General features: G+C 39.7%; 1 protein-coding gene across 1 annotated transcript in view; it reads left to right on the top strand.

Moving 5' to 3' along the window:
- Positions 1 to 19,557, top strand: part of astn2 (astrotactin 2) — a 261,407-nt gene that overhangs the window by 78,886 nt on the left and 162,964 nt on the right. The window lies entirely within an intron of this gene.

Raw genomic sequence — 19,557 nt, 5'->3', positions numbered from 1 at the left:
TTGACACGGTGCCAATATCATCACAGTAATTGACGACTCACATCATTATGGACTCAGTTTTTTTCTCCTGAAACCGGATAAGTCAATCACCAAAGCATACACAGAGACACACCGCTGTTTCTTTGTTTGTCATATACTGTGACTCTGCAGGTGAAGCACTAACAAAATGCAAGGTCATGAAATTTAATGTAATGTGAGTACGAGTAACGGAGCCCGCTGGTCCTGTCGATTATTTACGGTTGTTAGCGGGTGACCTGTTGACCCCTGCTACACATATCCAAAGGTCATGACTTCAGTCAAAGAAAGAAAAGAAAACGGCGTGTTTCTCCAACTCCATTTTCATTTTTCATTCGTAGCAATAATGTAAAACAAAGGGTCCTAAAGTAACTTAACTAAAGCATATGATCTCACACGCTATCAAACCATTTCTTGATATCATTTCCTGTTGAACCGAGGTTGCTTCTCTGCCCAGTTGGACTTAAATAATTAACTTGTGCTGGCTGAGTTGGAAGGTGCCCCGCTTATTATACAGAATACATTAAGCTTTTGGAAATTCCCTTGATCCCCACATGTTCTCATGTATATACATACATATATATATATATATATATATATATATATATATATATATATATATATATATATATATATATATATATAGCTGTATTTTTTTTCACACTTGCACTTTTCCAATATGGAAAATATTGCTTCATTTATGGAGCTTCCCCCTTTGTCTAATCAGCCTTCACCCTTATTTTTGACCTCAGTGTGCAGCAGTGTTAAGCCACTTACTTTCGAATAAAGCAGCCCTCATTTAAAATTGAAACAGAAGACGATGCAGCATACACAATGCAAAAATCATTTCCCGAGTGGAAATACACAAGAGACGGGCGACATGAGGCAGAGGGCAGAAAAGGTCAAACCTCTTACTGTCAAAGCCCGTCTCTAGGGCTAAGTGTATAAGCATTGTCAATAAGGAACAGAAAAGTAGACGCTGTCCTCGGATGACTCCGACCAGAGAACACGAAACACACATTGTAAGCACAAAGTTGTAATGTGCGCACACGCACACACACACACACACACACACACACACACACACACACACACACAGAGACAAAAATCAAATCTACCGAGCAGTAAAACCCTCATGGATCTGCGAAAGCAGAGAAAAATACACAAGTTCCCTGAGAGTATCAACACATATAATACAAAATACTTTCAGTTTGTATTTTTACATGTACGCACATTTAAATAATGTGAGTATATTTAAACACCTATTTCTAAAATGCATAACAGTATGCAAACTCTGTATGGAAAGACCCCTCACCAGACTCGAAACGAGTTCTTGCTGCTGTGAGGCGGGACCACAAACCACTACATCGCCGTGCAGCAGTAGCTATGTGATCTTTAAGCTGCGTCTCAGTCTTACTGTTCGCGGTTGTACATAAGTACAGGTCGGGCAGTGAACCTTCACTGATCCTCTCCCCATGTCAGCGATAATTAATACTTCTGAATAAGTAATGAGGTGAAAATGCACAGCTTCTCTCTCAATTAAGACATATTTCTGTCAGTCCTGCTGCGGTTGCTCAGAGGAAAGAGCAGCGGTAAAAGTCAGTGAAAAAAGCCCAAGGTAATCTTCAAGACAATATTGATGACCCTTATTAACAAAACTTTCTCTGCATTATATCTTAATTGAAATTAAATGCTCACTGATTTTCAAAAGGAATGGGATGAAAAATGTATAGCTCGCCAATTTTATCTGTGGAAAACACTGAGAACATTCTTTTGCAGCGTTGAAGAATAAGGATCAACCAAGTGTAGCGGGTTTAGTGTGTTACAATTAAATAGATGTTTAAACTGCTTTACAGCATGGACCGCAGAGTACAGCCTTAGATTAGCAGGGATATTTTAATATTGCGCTGCTTGATTTCAAATGACGTCACCTTAGAAACTGTTTCCGTTAGTTTTTTTTTTTTTTTTTTTTGGAAGTGGCTTCAACCAGCATTGTCGTGTCAGTGGACGCCCAAAAGGCTACAAAAGTTTTTCTGTTTTCACTTGTAAAACAAGGCTGTGAGCTCTGCAAAGATCACACAGAGGTGGGCTTCTCCGTTGACATTTTAGCAGACAAATGTAAAAATTCCTTCAAAAAAAATAATGTTTTTTTTAAATAAAACTGCATTGAGGTTCTATTATGGACCATGACAGTAAATATATCCAACTTTATTGTAAGATTGCATTAATCACCCAACATACATGCAATTAAAACTGTTATATTAAAAAAAAAAACTATGAGATGCACATGCATTTATGTTTATTGAACTGTAAGGCGTAATCAGTGTGGTGAGTGTCATTACAACTCCGAAGGAAAATCATCATTAAGTGAAATAAACATCCCAAAAATGCAGACGGCTGGTTAAATTCTCACTTGACATTTTGAATTCCCGGCTGTAGTCTACCACCTTTATATGTTTTCTCTCCGCAGACTAAATAATTGATGGAGTGAATTTCTAAATATTTAAAATCTAGAGGTGAAAAAAAAGGAAAAGAATTCCACTCCCCAGCCTACAAACCGAATGTGAATGTAGTGTTTGCTTGGATGAGTGTTTAGTTGAGTCACGCTCAGAAGTTTTTATTATACCATATTTTCTTCAGTTCAATTCAGCTCTATTCATATGGTGCCAAATAACACTCAGTCATCTCAAGGTCTTGACAAAAGAAAGGTTTTGTCCTTATATGATTAAAAAACAACAAATAAACAGACACAATTTGATAATAGTCACACAAACAGACCAAGAGAAACGCTCCCTCATGGCAGGAAGAAACCTCCAACGGAACCAGACTTGGAGGTGGGCGACCATCTGCCTCAAGCGGATTCTACTGTGTCAAAAAAGAGAAAGAAATTGGCTAAAATGATTTTCTTTGTCCAAACAGAGTGCTTGACGTATCTTTCTATCTAACCTCATAAAAAAAAAAAGTCATTTTCCAAATGATGGCACAGAAATGATTTTAATTCAATGTCCCTACCTTCCCGTCTGCACTGTGCATTGAGCAGTAACATTTTGAATTGTAGGGCGATTAACTCCTGTCCCACCTCCTCTGCGCTGCTGGCATCCCGAGCGTTTCCAAATACGGGTGATCCTGTTATCTGTCCGTGCTAACAGGTAACCCCATTCGAATAAACTCGATAGTATTTCTCCTGGGATTACGGCTGTGGCTGATGGGGCTGTGCCCGGCATTAGCTTTTGTTACTCAGACAAGCACACAAATGAGGGTCTGTCAGTTGCATTATTCAGCGAGATTCCCACAGCTCTGGGAATGCATTGGGCAGAATGGACAGCATAAATCATCCGAGAAAAAAAAAAAAAAAAAAAAGAAAAGAAAGCCTTGGCCACATGATGAAAATCTTGCTCTGTGATGAGTGCTCGGGGAACAGATATCAGTATCAGTCCACCTAATCCTGTCCAATCACAGATTTGTCTTCTTCCGAGTTTAGACTGTATCTTCTGCTGCTGAACCACAGCTGATGTTGGTGGAATAGCAAGTAACACACACGTGGTTGAAACTGTACAGCATAAATGCACCGATGCAACTGGCCTTGAAGCCTGCTTTTGTGGTGCTGTTGTAATTCCCACTTTTTATTTGTATTGTCTCAGTAACTCGACGGGGCTAAAGATGGGTTCAAATTATTGAAAAGCTCACCAAATGGAAATCTGCTAACGATGACGGATGATCGAGATTATTCAAAAGCGATAGTAATGACAATACCGTTCAGTCAAAATGAAGCTCCAGATGCCCTCATTCACGCCCCTACAAACACAAAAGTACTTTTCCAGACCACATTTCTTGTGGGGCCAAAAAAAAACAAAACACAAAAAAAAACATGACACCAGCAAACAAGCTCGAGGAAAACACTGACACACACTGCTTTGGACACAAAGTGCTTCAGCTGACAAACTCCCACGAGAGTGCCAGCGATGCCTTATCTGTCCATTCGCTTCTCAAAGCAGCAGTTTTTTTAACAGAGTGCTTTTTTTTTTTTCTTTTCCACAAAGTCTATGTTGCAAACCGGGAAGCAGGTGGCTGCGATTAGTGATCACTGTGCCGACTAATTTGGGTTTGGAAGGTCACTCTGTGAGAAGTTACTACAGGCTGTGTGCAAGATGAGCTGGTTTGAATAGAAACTGTAGTGGATCACTTTAAAATATGAATGTTTTTTTCCCCTTTGTCCAGCAAATTATCAAATTCATCAGAATTATGTATTCTGATGGTGACCTGTTTTTTCTATTTAGTAAAAAGTGAACTTTTTAAAAGTTTTATTACAAAAGTTGAACAGTATTGAACAATAACAATAAAAGAGGGAAATCCAAACTTTAGCGATACAAATAATGTTGCAGGGGCTTGGGGTTGATCCCCTTATACACTCAGCAAACATGGCAGCATTGACACAAAGAGAGACGGTCACACACACACACACACATACATCTACGATACGATTAGGAAATCATTGGGCAGTGGGAGAAAATCTTAGGATCAAGAGAAAACCCGTATGCACACATTGAACACGTGGAAATAATTCAAAAGACAGAGCGGAGTACAAGAAGCTTTGTCGCGTTGTGCTTTTGTGCAACTGTACTGGTGAAATGGAGAAACTGTAGTAAGACAGGTGGAAGGGAGAGACGGACAATATGGCTCAGTGTGTCTGTCTGGAGGACAAAAGGCACCACAACTGCGCTGTTGTTCATGACTGTCAACTTTACACGAGCTGTAGATTTCTCCACGAACGGCAGCTTTTCATTTCGTCTTGGCTGAACTTATTTCATAGTTGTGTAAAGATTTTTTTTTTTCACATTTATTTATAGACCACGCTTTTTCCATTCTTTAAGAATCTTTATTTACCGAGCAAGCCTGAAAATTCACATGTATTCTGGCTCCCACGTGTATTTAGAGAGACCGAGCTGAAAATGACAAAATCATTTTCTCACAATAAATCCAGATAGTTGAACAAATACTTCACAAGCGATTGGGCCACCACTACACACCACTGCTCTGCCAACAAAGCATCGAGGGCATCTTGGCTGTGACCACTGAACTGGTCCTCACAATAATAACAAGCAATCCATCCAATTTCCATGTCGAATGACTCTTGTCAGTTGTCAGCCGGATCTCACCCCACTGAAGAGAGGATTGCAGCACAATGCTTTTCAGCTGGCTCAGTTCATCTATGACAATGGCGCGTTTTCCTCTTCTGCTGATAGTCGTATTCCGCACTTATTCGAGAGGTGATGGAGGCAGCAGGATTCAAGGTCACATTATTCTCTCAGGAAATGTGTGCGGAATCCACTTAGCTCTTTACAGTAACCTCCTTCCAATCAAGTCAAGTCATAACCAACAACTACAATGACGTTTTTATTTGCCCATTTACATTAGGTGGCAAACATAATCAGTAGCTGGATTACTTTCGAAGGCACTTTCACGTTTTCGATGAAGCTTCTCATTTATGTAGTTGATTGGAGTAAACTGGAGGTGGGCAGGATAGTGGATGGCCATTCAACAAACAAAGGAGCTAATCAACGCTGACTGTGAGCAAAAGACAGGGTGAAAACTGTACAAATCACCAGAAGCAGTTTTACAGGCAGAGGTGGGAGACTGGACATCTTCTCTGACCAAGATCATCGGTCTGATCATACGTCTCACCCTCTCTATTCTCCCAATGGAGTGAGAGCACGTCGCCTTCACCGTGACAAGAGTGTGTGGTGGACTTGGCAGCTCATGTAAAATGCAGTAGATTACTCCATATGCTCTTCTAGAATCTGCGCGTCAATGCAAATTCCGACCTGTGCATGGCGTTCAGCATTCAGCCGAGCGCTCCTGTTTTTTTGGAGTGTGGAAGGAAGCTGGATTATCAAGAGGAAATCTAAGCATGCATTGAAGGAATATGTCAGAGGGGTTGAATTGAACTGAGGCTTACATCCTGGAGAGGAGTTTGCTTACCACTAATCCACTGCCGGGCCAGCTCTCATAAGAGACTGCAGATTGCCTCTAAAGGTCGTGTCTTTGACTGCAGGTGAACGCTGTTTAAGTATAAAATGTACCTAATGTTGCCACAAAGACGCCAGGTGGGCATTACAAAAGAAAAAATATACAGAATAATGCTTTAACAGTCTATCACATGCTTTACATTGATGCATAACTTTTTTTTGGTGTTTAAACATAATATATAACATGTCATTTCAGTGTCAGCTTGATTGTGACTTGCATGATACATAAATCAAATATTGCCAGTGCAGTGACTGAAAAGCATAATCTAGTCGCACTTAAAATTCCTTTGTAATTCAGCGGCTGTTGCAAATTGGGTGCATATGACAATAATTTGAGAGTGACACGGTTGAATAATGTGCTCTCAGCTTGTTGCGACATGCAGAGAGGCTAAAAGCATGTGCAACAGTTACCTCTTTTATTATTTAAAGCCTTCTACTTGTCTTCCATGTACTTTACGGGCAGATGCCGTTGTAGCTAACACTGTGAAAAGTCAATTTCGAGTGAGGCTGCCAGTCCAGCGCCAATCATAGCAGCACCATGCTTAATAAACTAAATGTAACTCGTAATACGCTTAGCCCCAAGCTCAGCTGTGTTGCTGCATTTGATAGAAATCACACACACACGACTAATGTTGTCATGCATCCTCGATAGTTTGGAGCTGGATGCATGATTTTCTCTCCTGAATTTGTGTCACCAATGAATTTATTCAAATAAAACTTAAAAAAAAGAATCTGTCCAATGCTGTTCAAAACCAACCAAAAAAAAAAAAAAAAAAGCATTAAAAAGTAAGAGAACAAAAAACGCTTTACCAAAAAAAGTCATGTTTCTATTATAGTTCAGCGTTTAGACATGGCGGGAGGTTTTCCTGTTGTGCCTCATACTCGTCTCAGTGAGATTATGCTATTTGTAAAAACTGCCGAATGCAATCACTTGGTATTTATTTTGTGTTGTAAACACAGATAAAGCCTTGGGCAACACATGTAACCCACCGAGAATCCTCTGAAAGATGCTTAAATTTTACAACTTTGAGGAAGTAAATGTGCAACTAAATATTGCTTAAAAATAGACAAAAGAGAAACATGGAGTTTGAGAAAGATCCCTAGCTGCTGCATTGAGTTTTTAAATGTTCCTCCCCCCCGTGGAGCCACTCTACACAACTAAACAAAAGCATGTTTTCTGTCTGACTGGGAAAACTGAATTTGCATGTTTTTTTCTTTCTTTTTTTTTTTCTTCTTCTAGTTCACAACAAAAGCACCAGGGAGGGAGCCATTTGGCAAATTATATAAGTTTTCTTAAATCCAGTATATAAATAAAGCGATCCACGCTAATTACTGTATTTAGCCAGTCGGGGGTAATCTTTACTTCTCTTTAACTGTTGCTTCCTCTGTGGACTTGGGGCCAGCAAGGCCATGTCATAGATTAATTATCCTGTTAAGCAGAATTTTGGATGTTTGCAGTCATAACTGCGAGGAAAATCCTGGGCGAAAAAAAGTTTATACTAACAATCATAATTATCTCTACAGTGTCTTTCATTCTGAGAGCTTCCCCAGCAATAGTCATCCACGAGAACACTGTCATTACGAGGCTTATTAAGTGTTTACTGAGTCCTAATTGAAGTCAAGACTGTAGAGTAATAATCCAGTGTCGGGCTTCAGATCACTAATGTGACAACATTGATGAGGAATGGCCGCCAGCTTGGCACACTCGTGCTAGCTCAGGGTAATGTTTCGATTATTCCTGAATTGGACTTGTCATCCGTCCGGGTGATGAATGGATGGTAGTTAATTGCTGATGTTTTTATTCTTTCTTTAGCCCCATATTAGTGGAGTGTTGTCATTAAAGGGGACAAACAAATGGACAAAACACCTGTTCAAGTGCTTGTTAATGCAAACGGCTAACCATCCGTTCTCATGGCAGGAAGTAGATTTTTATGTGGTCATCCAGAAAGATCTGATGAATTAAAAATATTAAGTAAGCAGCTATTTTCCTGCTGGGAATTCCTTGACGATGCCGAAGTTTGAAAGATGTAAGCCTCACTCCTGATAGATCTTTCTTGGTTCATCTTAGCCCCTTTTGCATCAATGGAGCATTATTCAAATGCGGTAGCCCGTTTATCATATCCACCCCTTAACACGGCGTAACATGTTATAATAGCACACCACATCAGAAAGCGCCGACCATCTCGAACATGACCATGAGTTAACTGCACTCAAAAGGCCTCCATATTTCACCAGCTTATTTTCATCCAAAAGAACACCTTTGGAATGTAGCGGAAGAGGATCTATCAAGGATACTCAGGGGGACAGTAAATGTGCAACGCCGCTTGTTGGATCTGTGCCACCAAGGATATGGAGTTCTGATGGCACAGAAGAGCTATGCCTTATGTATCGGTTGAAATGTGCTGATATTTTTTTCATCAGGAGTCAGGAATGTTTGCTGTACGAGGACATATTTCTGGTTTAGAAAAAAAAAAAAGTCAGGTCGTGAATCCAATAACTGCAGACTGGTATGATCTATATTTTTTTTTTTGTGGCGCATCGTAAAATTCCACTCTGCTTTACCCATTCCAGTGTGGAGAAAAAAAAAAAAAAAAAAAAAGCTGGTGTCAGACTCATCAATCACGTATAGCTTCGGTGGTGATCTCTGGTGCATTGTGTTTGTCAGGAAGTTTCAAAGCAGCACGAGATGAGCAAACCCTTCCATGCACAGCGCTGCAGCTGATGAGATCATTTACAGCAGAAAAACAAGAATAAAATGGTGGAGAGGGGGAAAGAAAAAAAAAAAAAAAGGAAAGGCTCCTGAATGAATCCAGGTGTAGTAATTCACTGAGGAATGAAGTAGTAATCTGATTCCACGTGAGGCTCTTTGTCAGAGGCATACGGAAAGATGGTCTGCAGAAATGGATTTGTAAGCGCCAAGGCCACGCCTGATCAATACATGGGGTTCGATTGCATGCCAACTCATAAGCCATCTTTATGAGGCTCCTCTGATATGTGGTTGGTCACCTGCATGCAGCGGTCAATATATCCCTCACTGTTTCTCTGCTCCTGGTATTTGAAATACTCCCAGTTCATTAAAGTTATTATGCTTCTTATTGGGATTTTTTTTTTCCTTATAGACATTTTGAAGACTTGATTACAAAGAAAAAAAGAAAAAAATCCATTGAATATACAGTAAGAAACAGCAGCTGCGTGGTGTGACCCCTAAATAATTTAGTATCTCTGTAATCAAAACTTTGGCAGAAAAAATGAAAGCGATCAATACCTGCACTAGTAAAATGAAAAAGTATTTAAAAAAGAAAAAGACGGCACCAGAGACATATTTCCATTCTGGCCCAGAAATCAAGTATAAGAAATAGAAAACAGGCTTTCTGCTTTTTGAGAGCTGCTGACCTCAAATGGCCCTCAAACTTTGTCCAAAACATGAACCTTTGTTTGAACCACCTTACAAATTAGTTTTCTTCCATTTCTGACTTACTCGGTGGTAATTTCTGGTTTGCACAGTTTGCTTTTGGTCAATTGCAGGTAAGAAAAAAAAAAAAGTACTGTTGCTTGCAGCGTTTTAAATTAACTGGATTGTTTCTGGGTGTGATGAATTATCTCGGGGTGTGATAAATTGGCACCCTGTCGTAATTATATTTGCATAATGTTTTTTTTTTCTGCTTCATTTCCGTTCCTACATGTGCCGGAAATTTCCTAGTGACACTCCAGCAAGATGGGGAAATAATTCTTAATATTCGCTGTTGTCTTTGAAATGTGTCAGAAAGTTTTTCGACATGAGGACACGCCGCTACGATCAGTATCGCTGCAACACTCAGCAGCGCCGGATTTTTTTTGAACATGGTGATTAAACTGAGCATTGATGTTGATTTCATTTATTTATTTGTTTTGGGGCTGTGAATGAGAAGAAAGGCTTCAAAACAAAGAAGAAATCTTCAATCTTTCGAGACAACTATGAATATGAAATGCATGTTTTTGTAGTATTCCGATGAAAATCGCAGAAAAAAAAATAGGTGACCTGGTGGACTGTTGAAGCTACCGAGGCATGACGATGCTGTCTTTTCCAGGTGAAATCCTCAACAGGATATTCCTCCAGTGGCTTAGTGCTGCTCTTGAAGCTGTTATGAGAGACCAACAAATGGGCTTCTGGAGAAGTAGATCATGCACAGAGCACATTGCTGCTTTACAAATGATTGTGGGAGCGTTCCTTGGAGTGGAACTCCCAGCCGTAACCTCTGTGGACTTTGAGCAGGCTTTCGACAGTGTTGACCACACTGCAGCTATGGTCCACCTGACAAATGTATCTCCCTCATCAACGCACCGTGCAAAGATTCTAAGATTAGAGTCGTTCAGTAGGGAGGGAGCTGAGGGCCTTTGGTAATCCGTAATGAAGAAGTTACCAACCAGGAAAGAATGGCACACTAAATAAAGAATGAAGTGAAGGCGGATTGGGCTCACGCTCAGGAAATCGTAAGACTCTGTCAAGACAAATGCTAGCTTGGAACCTGCAGGGCAAATAGGGCCGCCCCAAACTGAGCATCGGTGGAATACGAACTGCGTCAAACCGACTTGGTATTCAGATTTGTTCAAGATCGTTGTGGCATATTTTTGTGGATGTTTTATGCTCCTCTTTGGCGCCGTGGGGTCGATACATAAGGAGAGATTGCAGTACCAGTAGACAGAAAAAAAAAAAAAAAAAAAGAGAACACGCTATCTCCAAGCTCAGGAACCTATATATTTAAGTCACATTTATGCTCACTTTATTATATTACAGACATTTTCTATTTGACTAAACCACATATAACCTCTTAAAACCAGGAACGACAGAGTGCGACAACACTCCTACAGACCCTTAACTTTAACAGTAATCAGTAAAATATCTGACAAACTCTCATTTCGAGGCTTCGAAGTGCATTTCAAAATGATTAGTATCACTGAGATACTTCATAGCGTCTAACAGCATACCCAGCGCATTAGTACTTGGGATTTCAGACATATGATCCAAGATTTCACATATAATAAAATGGTTGTAGCTGAAGAGTTCTAGTCTCTCGTTGGGCCCCGAGTATCATTTATTAAAGTAAATAAATAAATAAGTGAAATATTTCAGCGATCAATCCCTCCAGTATTTCATTACTCTTTACAAGCTGTGTTAAAACTTCAGAGAAATCAAAGGGCTTTACCCCGAGAGCCTCAGCAGGGTTTCACTTAGATGAATCAACCCCACTTGTCTGCCGAGTCCAGTCCTGTCACCTCTGTTAAGATGTTCAAGAGCTTCACACTGAGCGAGGAGACAGAAGACAGGGGGAGAAGCGTCCAGCACAGGAGCTGTATTCACTGAGCATCATGAGGTTAAAAGTAGCCTTTAAGTTAACTGAGGTGGAGAAAACTCCAAAAGTTGTGAAAAAAAAAAAAAAAAAAAAAAAAGAGAAAGAAAAGCACTTCACCCCTGAATTTAGGACTCCTTGTTGTATAGGAGATTGTGAATATTTCAGCCCTAAAATTAGCCTCCACATCTGAAACAAGTTTGAGGTAATCCAGAGGACTCCTAAGCTGATAAGACATGCTTTGCAGCAGCTTCGACTGCTCCCAGCCATGACTGTTGTTCAGGCAGTGTTTTTTTTTCTCTCTCTTCTTCTTCAGAACTATAATAATGAGCTGTCAAAAACATTGGCAAGGGGAAATGCAATAATTTGGTAGTGGAGCTGGTAAAAGATGTAAGTATGTCCCAACAATTCAAAGAAAACACAAAAACAATATTCACTTTGAAGAATTAGCCATGAGCAACAAATAAATGACTATTTAAACCACAATGCACAATTTTGCAACTGTTTATTGATATTAAATCCAGCCCACAGCAGCATTCATTCACCCATCCAGCCTCTCTCGGTCAGAAGACTATCCAAGGTATGCACTCATGTACTCTATGACACTGAGGAAATTAAGTTAAGAAGCATGTTTCTGGGTTGTGGTTGGACGTTGAAGAGTAACTAGAGAAAATCTAGGTACAGGAATAATCTGCATACCCCAGACAGAGAGACTCTGAGCACGGGATCGAACCAGGACTGACCGCTACACCACCATACTGCCAGCAGCATCAGATGTAGCACATTAACAAAGGAGTGAAAATACTTCATACCACTAACTGGATTATCTCAGGGGCCATATTTAGTGAAAAACAACAACTTCAGATGGATTTAATCTTTTTCCATGAATGAATTACTCAGTTTTTTAACCCATTGACTGATTGACAGTCTAGGAAGTAGGGCATGCAATATGGTTGATTGTGTAGTCTGTGGTCAGATAAGTTTGCAGTGTAAACATCTTCTAAGTCACATTAAGGGAAGATCAGATTGGTGGGGGTAGTGTTTGCATTATTACACTCTGGATCAATCAACCTTCTGTGATAAGGTATTTGTTTTCATTCATTTTAATTAGAAAGATTAAAAAGTTTGTAGGACGTCATTGCGATTTAGTTCTCACATCCAGCCACTGTTGTTTTCTGCTCGAGCAGTTTCGCTCAGAGGCATTACAGTTGGTGTTTCCAGGTGTTTCCTGCCAGGAGTAGGCTCCCTGCTACTGTGGTATTGTTGCTTATTAATAATTTACACGCAGGATACATTTTTGAATAGCAATCTGGAGTCATGCCAGATAAGTGTTTTTCAAATATTCTGCCTTTTTTTTTTTTCTTTTCTTTTTTTTTTTTCTTTGGTCTTCTTCCTAATTCCCTGACCTGGGTTGTTTGTGATTATCAGTTGCTTCAGTCTGTCTGGAGCAGTTGGAGGTCAGAGCTCGGCCCACAACGTTCAGCTGGCGCAGCACGGGGAGACACATCCATTTTTTATTCTGGCCCATGGCAAGAGCCGAGCTATAGATAGAACTTTATACTCGCTCGGCAGAGGCCCTAAAATATGCAAGTGGAGACCAAGGCCTAGCAGAAGGGAGAAGTGTCTGACTAAAGACGGGACATTACATGCTTTCCAGTGGCTCGGAGTGACAAGCCATGAGACTGTAAATGTTCAAATCCTGCAGACAAAAGAGTGGGGAGGCTGAGTTTCCGTCTGCTCCTGTTATGTTCCAGTCCTCCAGAGCTTTCACTTGTCAATAGGATTTCATTTTGTTCTGTCTCGGCAATTGGCATAAGGAGAACAATACACTGTCACCCATGCTTTTTTTTTTTTCTCCTTCTCTTTCTCCCTCAAATGATTGCAGAGAAAAGGAATTGGAAGGGGCAAAACTTGTTTTAGTCCCTGCATCATATTCATCTCCTGTCAAAGTGGTTTGAGTCACGTCACTGCGTTTTTCCAGAACACGGTCCTATAGTTTCATAAAAACCTTGATGTCTGGTGAAAACCGATTACATGAATCCGCAGCGATTGAACCGATGCTCAGCCGTAACAGTCAAAGTGTGCCTCATTGTTCAAAATCACCCATTATGAAATATTGCGGTATTGACTCAGGTGATTATACCCACTTTTGTGTAACCTGTGTCTTGCTCCATTCTCGCAAATTCCTTTTTAAAGGCTGTCTTTGCCTCTTAATATACCCATGCACTTCTCCTTTTTCTTTATCCCCATTATCGTTTCTCCCTTCCATCTTCTTTTTATGTATTCAACTTCTGCCTTTTTGTCCCCTGCTCTTCTTGCCGCTGTCTTATCTGCATCTTATTCCAATCATCACTTCCTTTTTCTTACTTTTAACATCGGTGGTTTCCATTGTGAGCCCATCTGTTGCTCCCACTCCTCAGTCTCTCTCTTCCTTTTAGCTTTCCTCCTGTCACGTCTGGATCCCTTGTCTCCTCTGACACTGAATCTTTGTCTGTTCTGACACGTTTGTCTTCTTCTTTGTTTCTGCCTAGCCTCTTACTCTCTTCTCATGTACCTGTCACACTTCCTGAAGCGATGCTGTGAAAGCTTTCCCGGAGAGTTACACTGGACTGCTCCTATTGAGACAATGGCAAATTTAATAAATCACAGAGGGAATCAAAGCCGGGGCGAACCCCCCCCCACAAGCTCATCCATTGATCTCTGCTGCACTCATTTGCTCCCGGAGCCTTGAAGCAGATGAGATAAATATAAAAGAATAGAGACGTGCGTGCGTATGAGTGCGCGCCGTTTTGGTACAAGCGAAGGACGTAGGAAAATGAGTAATGCAATGAAATAATAATAAATAAAAAAATAAAAAGAAAAGATCTGCAGGAATTTAATTTCTTGGTCTCTCGGTTTCTTTTCTTCCTGCAGATTTTCTCCAAATTAAAACAGCGGGGGTTTGTAGGGTCCAAATATCTACTGAAATGTTCCCGTCATTTCCCTCGTGGCTACATCTGCCTCTGTGAATATAAATGCCGTTTGGCTGCCAGGCAAGATGGCTCAAGATAAGAGAGGGCGATGCGAGTTGGTAAAATGTCTATGTGAAAGAAAAGGTGGCATAGAACTGTGTATGAATTTATGTAGCAAGAATTTCACATTAAATTATTTTTTCTGTTTGATGTTTTGTTATTGCTTTAAGAAAATACATTCAGGTTTTTTTTTTTTTCATTGTACAAAACCATACAACTCAATTTAATTGCTCTTTTAGGTATGGCCTTGGATATGTTTGAAGACACAATAAATGAATGGTTTAAACAGAAAATGAAACAAAGAAATGTGTGTAGCTGGTGTGAATAATTCCAAACTGTATTCTATATTTTAAATGTCTGTGGATAGGTAATTGAAATACTTTCTTGTCATATTTTAATCAACATACAGTTGATGAAAATTGAGCTGAAAAAAAGAGGCTTTGCGTATAAATGCAGGCATGTTGCTTCAGGGAGTATGTGTTGAATGTGTTTATAGTGTTAAGCACACATGCTATTAGTATTTCTGAGTTTTGTGTATAAATAAGGATTTAGTGGGGGTGTCTTCATGAGAAAAAAAAAAAAATCTGTGCAGTGTATCAATTCCCAAAAAGTGAATAGATGAATGTTATTTGTTTGTGTACTGGATTACAGCAGTACACAGAGTGCCCTCTGAACCGAGTTGCTTTAAGATTTGGCAAAAGGAAAATGCTAAAGACCCGCCCACTTATGTTTGGAAGTATGCATTTTAATTCGAACAATTATCATACTAACAATAAGCATGTGTTTCACTTTACTTTATTTTTACAGCACATTTTCATGGTAATTTAAGTGACGATTGCTGTCAGTTTTGACAGTGCTTTCTAAAGCATTTTCTTGTAAGTTAAATATGTTTTGGTGTTTTCGATCTTACCAACATTGGAGTATCAGATTTATTTCTTGAAACCTTTTTTCTTTTTACATTCCCGCAAAGTGACCTCATTCCGAATATTAACGCACAGCCAGTTTGACTTCCTCACATCTTGCTTGGGAGGAATAGCTGAGGATCCAGTATATCACAGCCACAAGGCGATGGTAATGGATGGCACTTTGGTTTTTCTTTGATAAAAGCAGCTGACTTTCTTTGTTTGAGCTGAGTAAAACATGGTGCTGCTGGATGTTTGATGCTCACCGTTCTGATTGAAACAAATTATAGCCTCTGTGCTCTGATATGTTTTGGCCCACCAGATTCTTCTAGTCGCACGGCCTCTTAAATCAAAACATGCAAACGCTACATATGTGAGACGCTGTTCAAACTGTCAAAGTTCGTAGAGGACCGCTTGTAGATTAAGCCAATTAAAAATGCATTAACTGTGCTTTGATCTTTGTCAAAAGGCGATCCACCGACGTTTAAAATGCAGACGTGAAATCTTTTTGAAAGGTGCGTTTTTGACCCATTGGAGATGATCAAGGTTATTAAAATGTATCCTGGGGGCAACGTTCGAATGTTTTCTGCCAGTCTTCCACGTAGATGATGAGATAATTCTCTGCGTTAATTAAAACTCAAGGTGTAGCGTGTAAGACCAGTGAACCAAGGTAGATGCGCCGTTCATCCTGCAGTCACCTTGAAGGACACCTTTCACGGCACGTTGTTAGTGTAGACTGGAGGCTAAAAACACCGGCTCCTTAAACCAGACATCTGGGCTTGAACCGTGGGCTTGGTATGAAATGAATTCCACAGAGTGCGCCGCAACCGTACGACATACGTGTGTGGATTCTGAGCACTATAATCTATTTTCCGAGGTGCATTTCGAGCCGTATCACCACCTGCCTCAGGGGCACGGATGAAGAGCCTGCGAATGTTACCTTGTGTTTCACCGACTTTCAGTGGAGAGGAAATATCTTCTTGAGCCTAAGAGAAATGAGGGTCAAGCACTATTTATGGACAGAGAGTCATGGCGAAAGGTTTCAGTTTCTGACAGACAGTAATTCCCATAGGCTGTATCAGCGATTTAGGGGAAGCTGGCCTAGTCTTGTTCATTTGGCTTTCTGGAGTAGCTATAGTCCTTCAGGGTGTTTTTCTTTTTTGCTGACAGAACAACTGTTGCCCTTCCTGGTGCCGCGTATCATTTTCTGTGAAAGCACAGGGATCAGATACAAGCGTAATTGTATCAGATTTTGGTATGATACCCAGGAAAACCTTTTTTAGAACCATCAGCTCAAAATGAGTATTTTATCAGTAAATCTGCTTACTGTGTGTGTTTTTGTCTCTTCTTATAATTGCCAGAAATGTATACCTACCCTTACATACATCGGTATATTCAAGAACTATTTGCTCTGGACATTATTAGTTTGGTTAATAAATCACTTATTGTCTTTTGAATGTTTTTCTACTCAATCTTTAAATCTCAGTCACATTTTTTCTTACTTGTTTTTCTGCATTTTCTGTATTTTACAGACGAAATGAGAATAAACGGCCAACTATGTGTTTTAGGTATTTGTAAAAATATATATTGCTTTTTCTTTTGGTTCAAAAGAAGTCGATATTGTTTTAACACACCCAGTTTTTCAGAGAAGTTGGACTCTCTAAAGATTTAGTTCCATGAGCTGGAATTACCTCAATATTAAGGCGCACAAAAAGTCATTATAAGAAAAGATTTCTCAGCAGTTCACCGAGTTCCTCCTGTACACGGCCTGTACCCTGGAGTGAGTTATTTGAATTCTTTTTTTTTTTTTCTTCTTGACTTAATAACATTGTCTGAATGCAAATGGACAAAAAAAAGAAGAAAAAAAAAACAAAGTAGAGAAAATATCAAATTATTTCTAGACTGGTTCATTTTCAATGAATTTTAAAACGATTTGATCTGGACCTTTACAAATATTAAATAGCTTCATTTAAAGAAACTCGGTTCCCAAAATTCTAAGCGTTGAATTCTTTTCTCTGTTTTGGTTGGATGTAATGAACCTGCATATCTATGATGATCTATTCCCAAGGAATAAACTGTTGGCAGTGAATAGCTTGTTAATGCTAACCCGTTTGGTATTTTGCCTGTCCAGTGATGCATGCCTGTCACTTTAGTGGCTTCCTAATAAGAACACTGAGTACATGTCCATCTTAAAGCGAATGGCAGCATATTTTACCTCTCTGGGTCCGTATAAGAGCATTCCTCAGCAATGAGGTCCCGCGGGAAGCCGGGGAATGAGGGCTGCTGGGAAATAAACAGTGAAAGAGGGAGAAATAGATGGATTGCATTATGTTTGGAGTGGACACTTCAGCAAAATACCCTTCAGATGGATACTAGTGTCTGGCTGTAGCACAAAATGTGAAGCTATACCTTGAATTTAATTGCCTTCTTTGAGATAATTATTTCAAATTGTTTTGTTCTCAAGCTTTGAAATGAGCTTGTTTTGTTTGACGGCCATTTTTTTTTTTTTTTTCATAGCTGAAAGTGAACACTGAGGTCAACAGAAACACACACGTGCTTCAGCGCTCCCACAAAAGCCTGCATGCAGAAATATAAACAAGCATGACGGCGCAGCTGAAGAGAAAACGAAATAATTCAGTTGGGTTTATCTCCCTACCGTGGGCACTGCGAGACCACCACGGAAAAGTTGACTGAGGCGGCAAGCTGTTGACATCCTCTGCTTATGAGACACTGTTAACACACACTCAGCACTGATAAGGGAGTAACTGCAGATAAGGGAGATGAAAAGGAGAAAATAAAGGCACCAGAGCTTCAGCCTGACATTGAACTTAAAATGAGAAGCCGGCGGACTTGGGGTCTTGGGGAAAAAAAAACAAAACGTCAGAATAAAATATGTTGGTCGCTGCTCCTGACAGAAGTGAGAAATGGGAAATAGCTGGAGCGGAGTGGGAGAACATACGAAGAGAAGAGGATACATATCTGCGTTTGATCAATCTTATCAATGACTGATGTATTACCTTATAGCACTGCGCCAAAACTGGGAATACAGAAGAAAACTTGAGCTCCAGGGTCATGACAACCTTTAGACAGGAATCGCCTTCATTTAAAGGAGACTGTGGCTGTAAGCACTTCAGGGAGACCATGAAGTATACAGTATATGCAAGCAGTTAACCTCAAACATGCAGCCACCCGCTCTCCTTAGTCACAGCAGATCAAAGCTCGTGTGGCAGCTGTCCAGCCCTTCTTGTTTGTTTATTTCACCCCGAGTGCCAGAATTAGTCTAATGATTTAGCGGAAATGCTAAAAGGAGATAAGACTCACTTTGCTCCCACATTATGTAACTGGTTGTTTTTACCCATTTCCATTTTTAATTTCTGATAATTTGTCAAGGTACTTCACCTAAATTTGCCTGCCTGTTATTTATTGACTGTGGCTCGTTCTGGCTCATTTATGTGAACTGTTACAAACCAGCATGACGATAGGTGAAAACTACAAGGAGAAATAGGGAATTCCCCCGTTAACTATACCATATAACAATGTTATTTTAAAGAACTTCACTCTGGTTCAAAATGACAATTTTCAGATGGATTTACACCACAAAGGGTGAATTTGTCATTTCAAAACTGCATGACATTAACTTATCACTATTGGCTATTTAATAACTTGGTCCATTCTAATACATATGGATCAGTGAACATGTTCTTACATCCATTTATCTTATATACCACTTTATCCAGTTTAAGGTTATGTGAGGATGGACCCAATCCCGACTGACAAAGCCATTTAAATGGCAGAGTTTCCGAGTGAAACTAGAAAACTTTCATTGCATTTTCAGTGTCTATTTTATATGGCTCACTGCAAATCGCCTTGTTAACATGAAACTCATCTGAACTGAAAACCATGTGTATGAAACTCGCATGCAGAACCTGCAAACGATACATGGACAGGCCCTATCTGACCGTCTCACTAAATAAAAAACTAAATGTTCTGCTTATCCTAATATATGGCTTATAACAAAATGATGTCTGTTGGTAATACTTCTCTTTATCTGGTTAAAGGGAGTTTTTTATGCTTGCTCAAGTGGACTTATTTGATTTTTATCTGTAAAAGTGCCGAGAAACGACTGTTTTGTATTTGGCACTATAATAAGTAAAGTTGAATTGAATTATTATTATTATTATTATTATTATTATTATTATTATTATTATTATAGGTAATGGATGCATGACCTTGCCGATAAAACCTCAAAGTTAATTTTCAGCCAGTTATCAGCCAG

This window comes from Salarias fasciatus (assembly GCF_902148845.1).
Source record: "Salarias fasciatus chromosome 7 unlocalized genomic scaffold, fSalaFa1.1 super_scaffold_4, whole genome shotgun sequence".
Taxonomy (NCBI): Eukaryota; Metazoa; Chordata; class Actinopteri; order Blenniiformes; family Blenniidae; genus Salarias; species Salarias fasciatus.
Note: the sequence above shows the minus strand (reverse complement) of the source record. Positions and strands in the feature narration are given on the sequence as shown.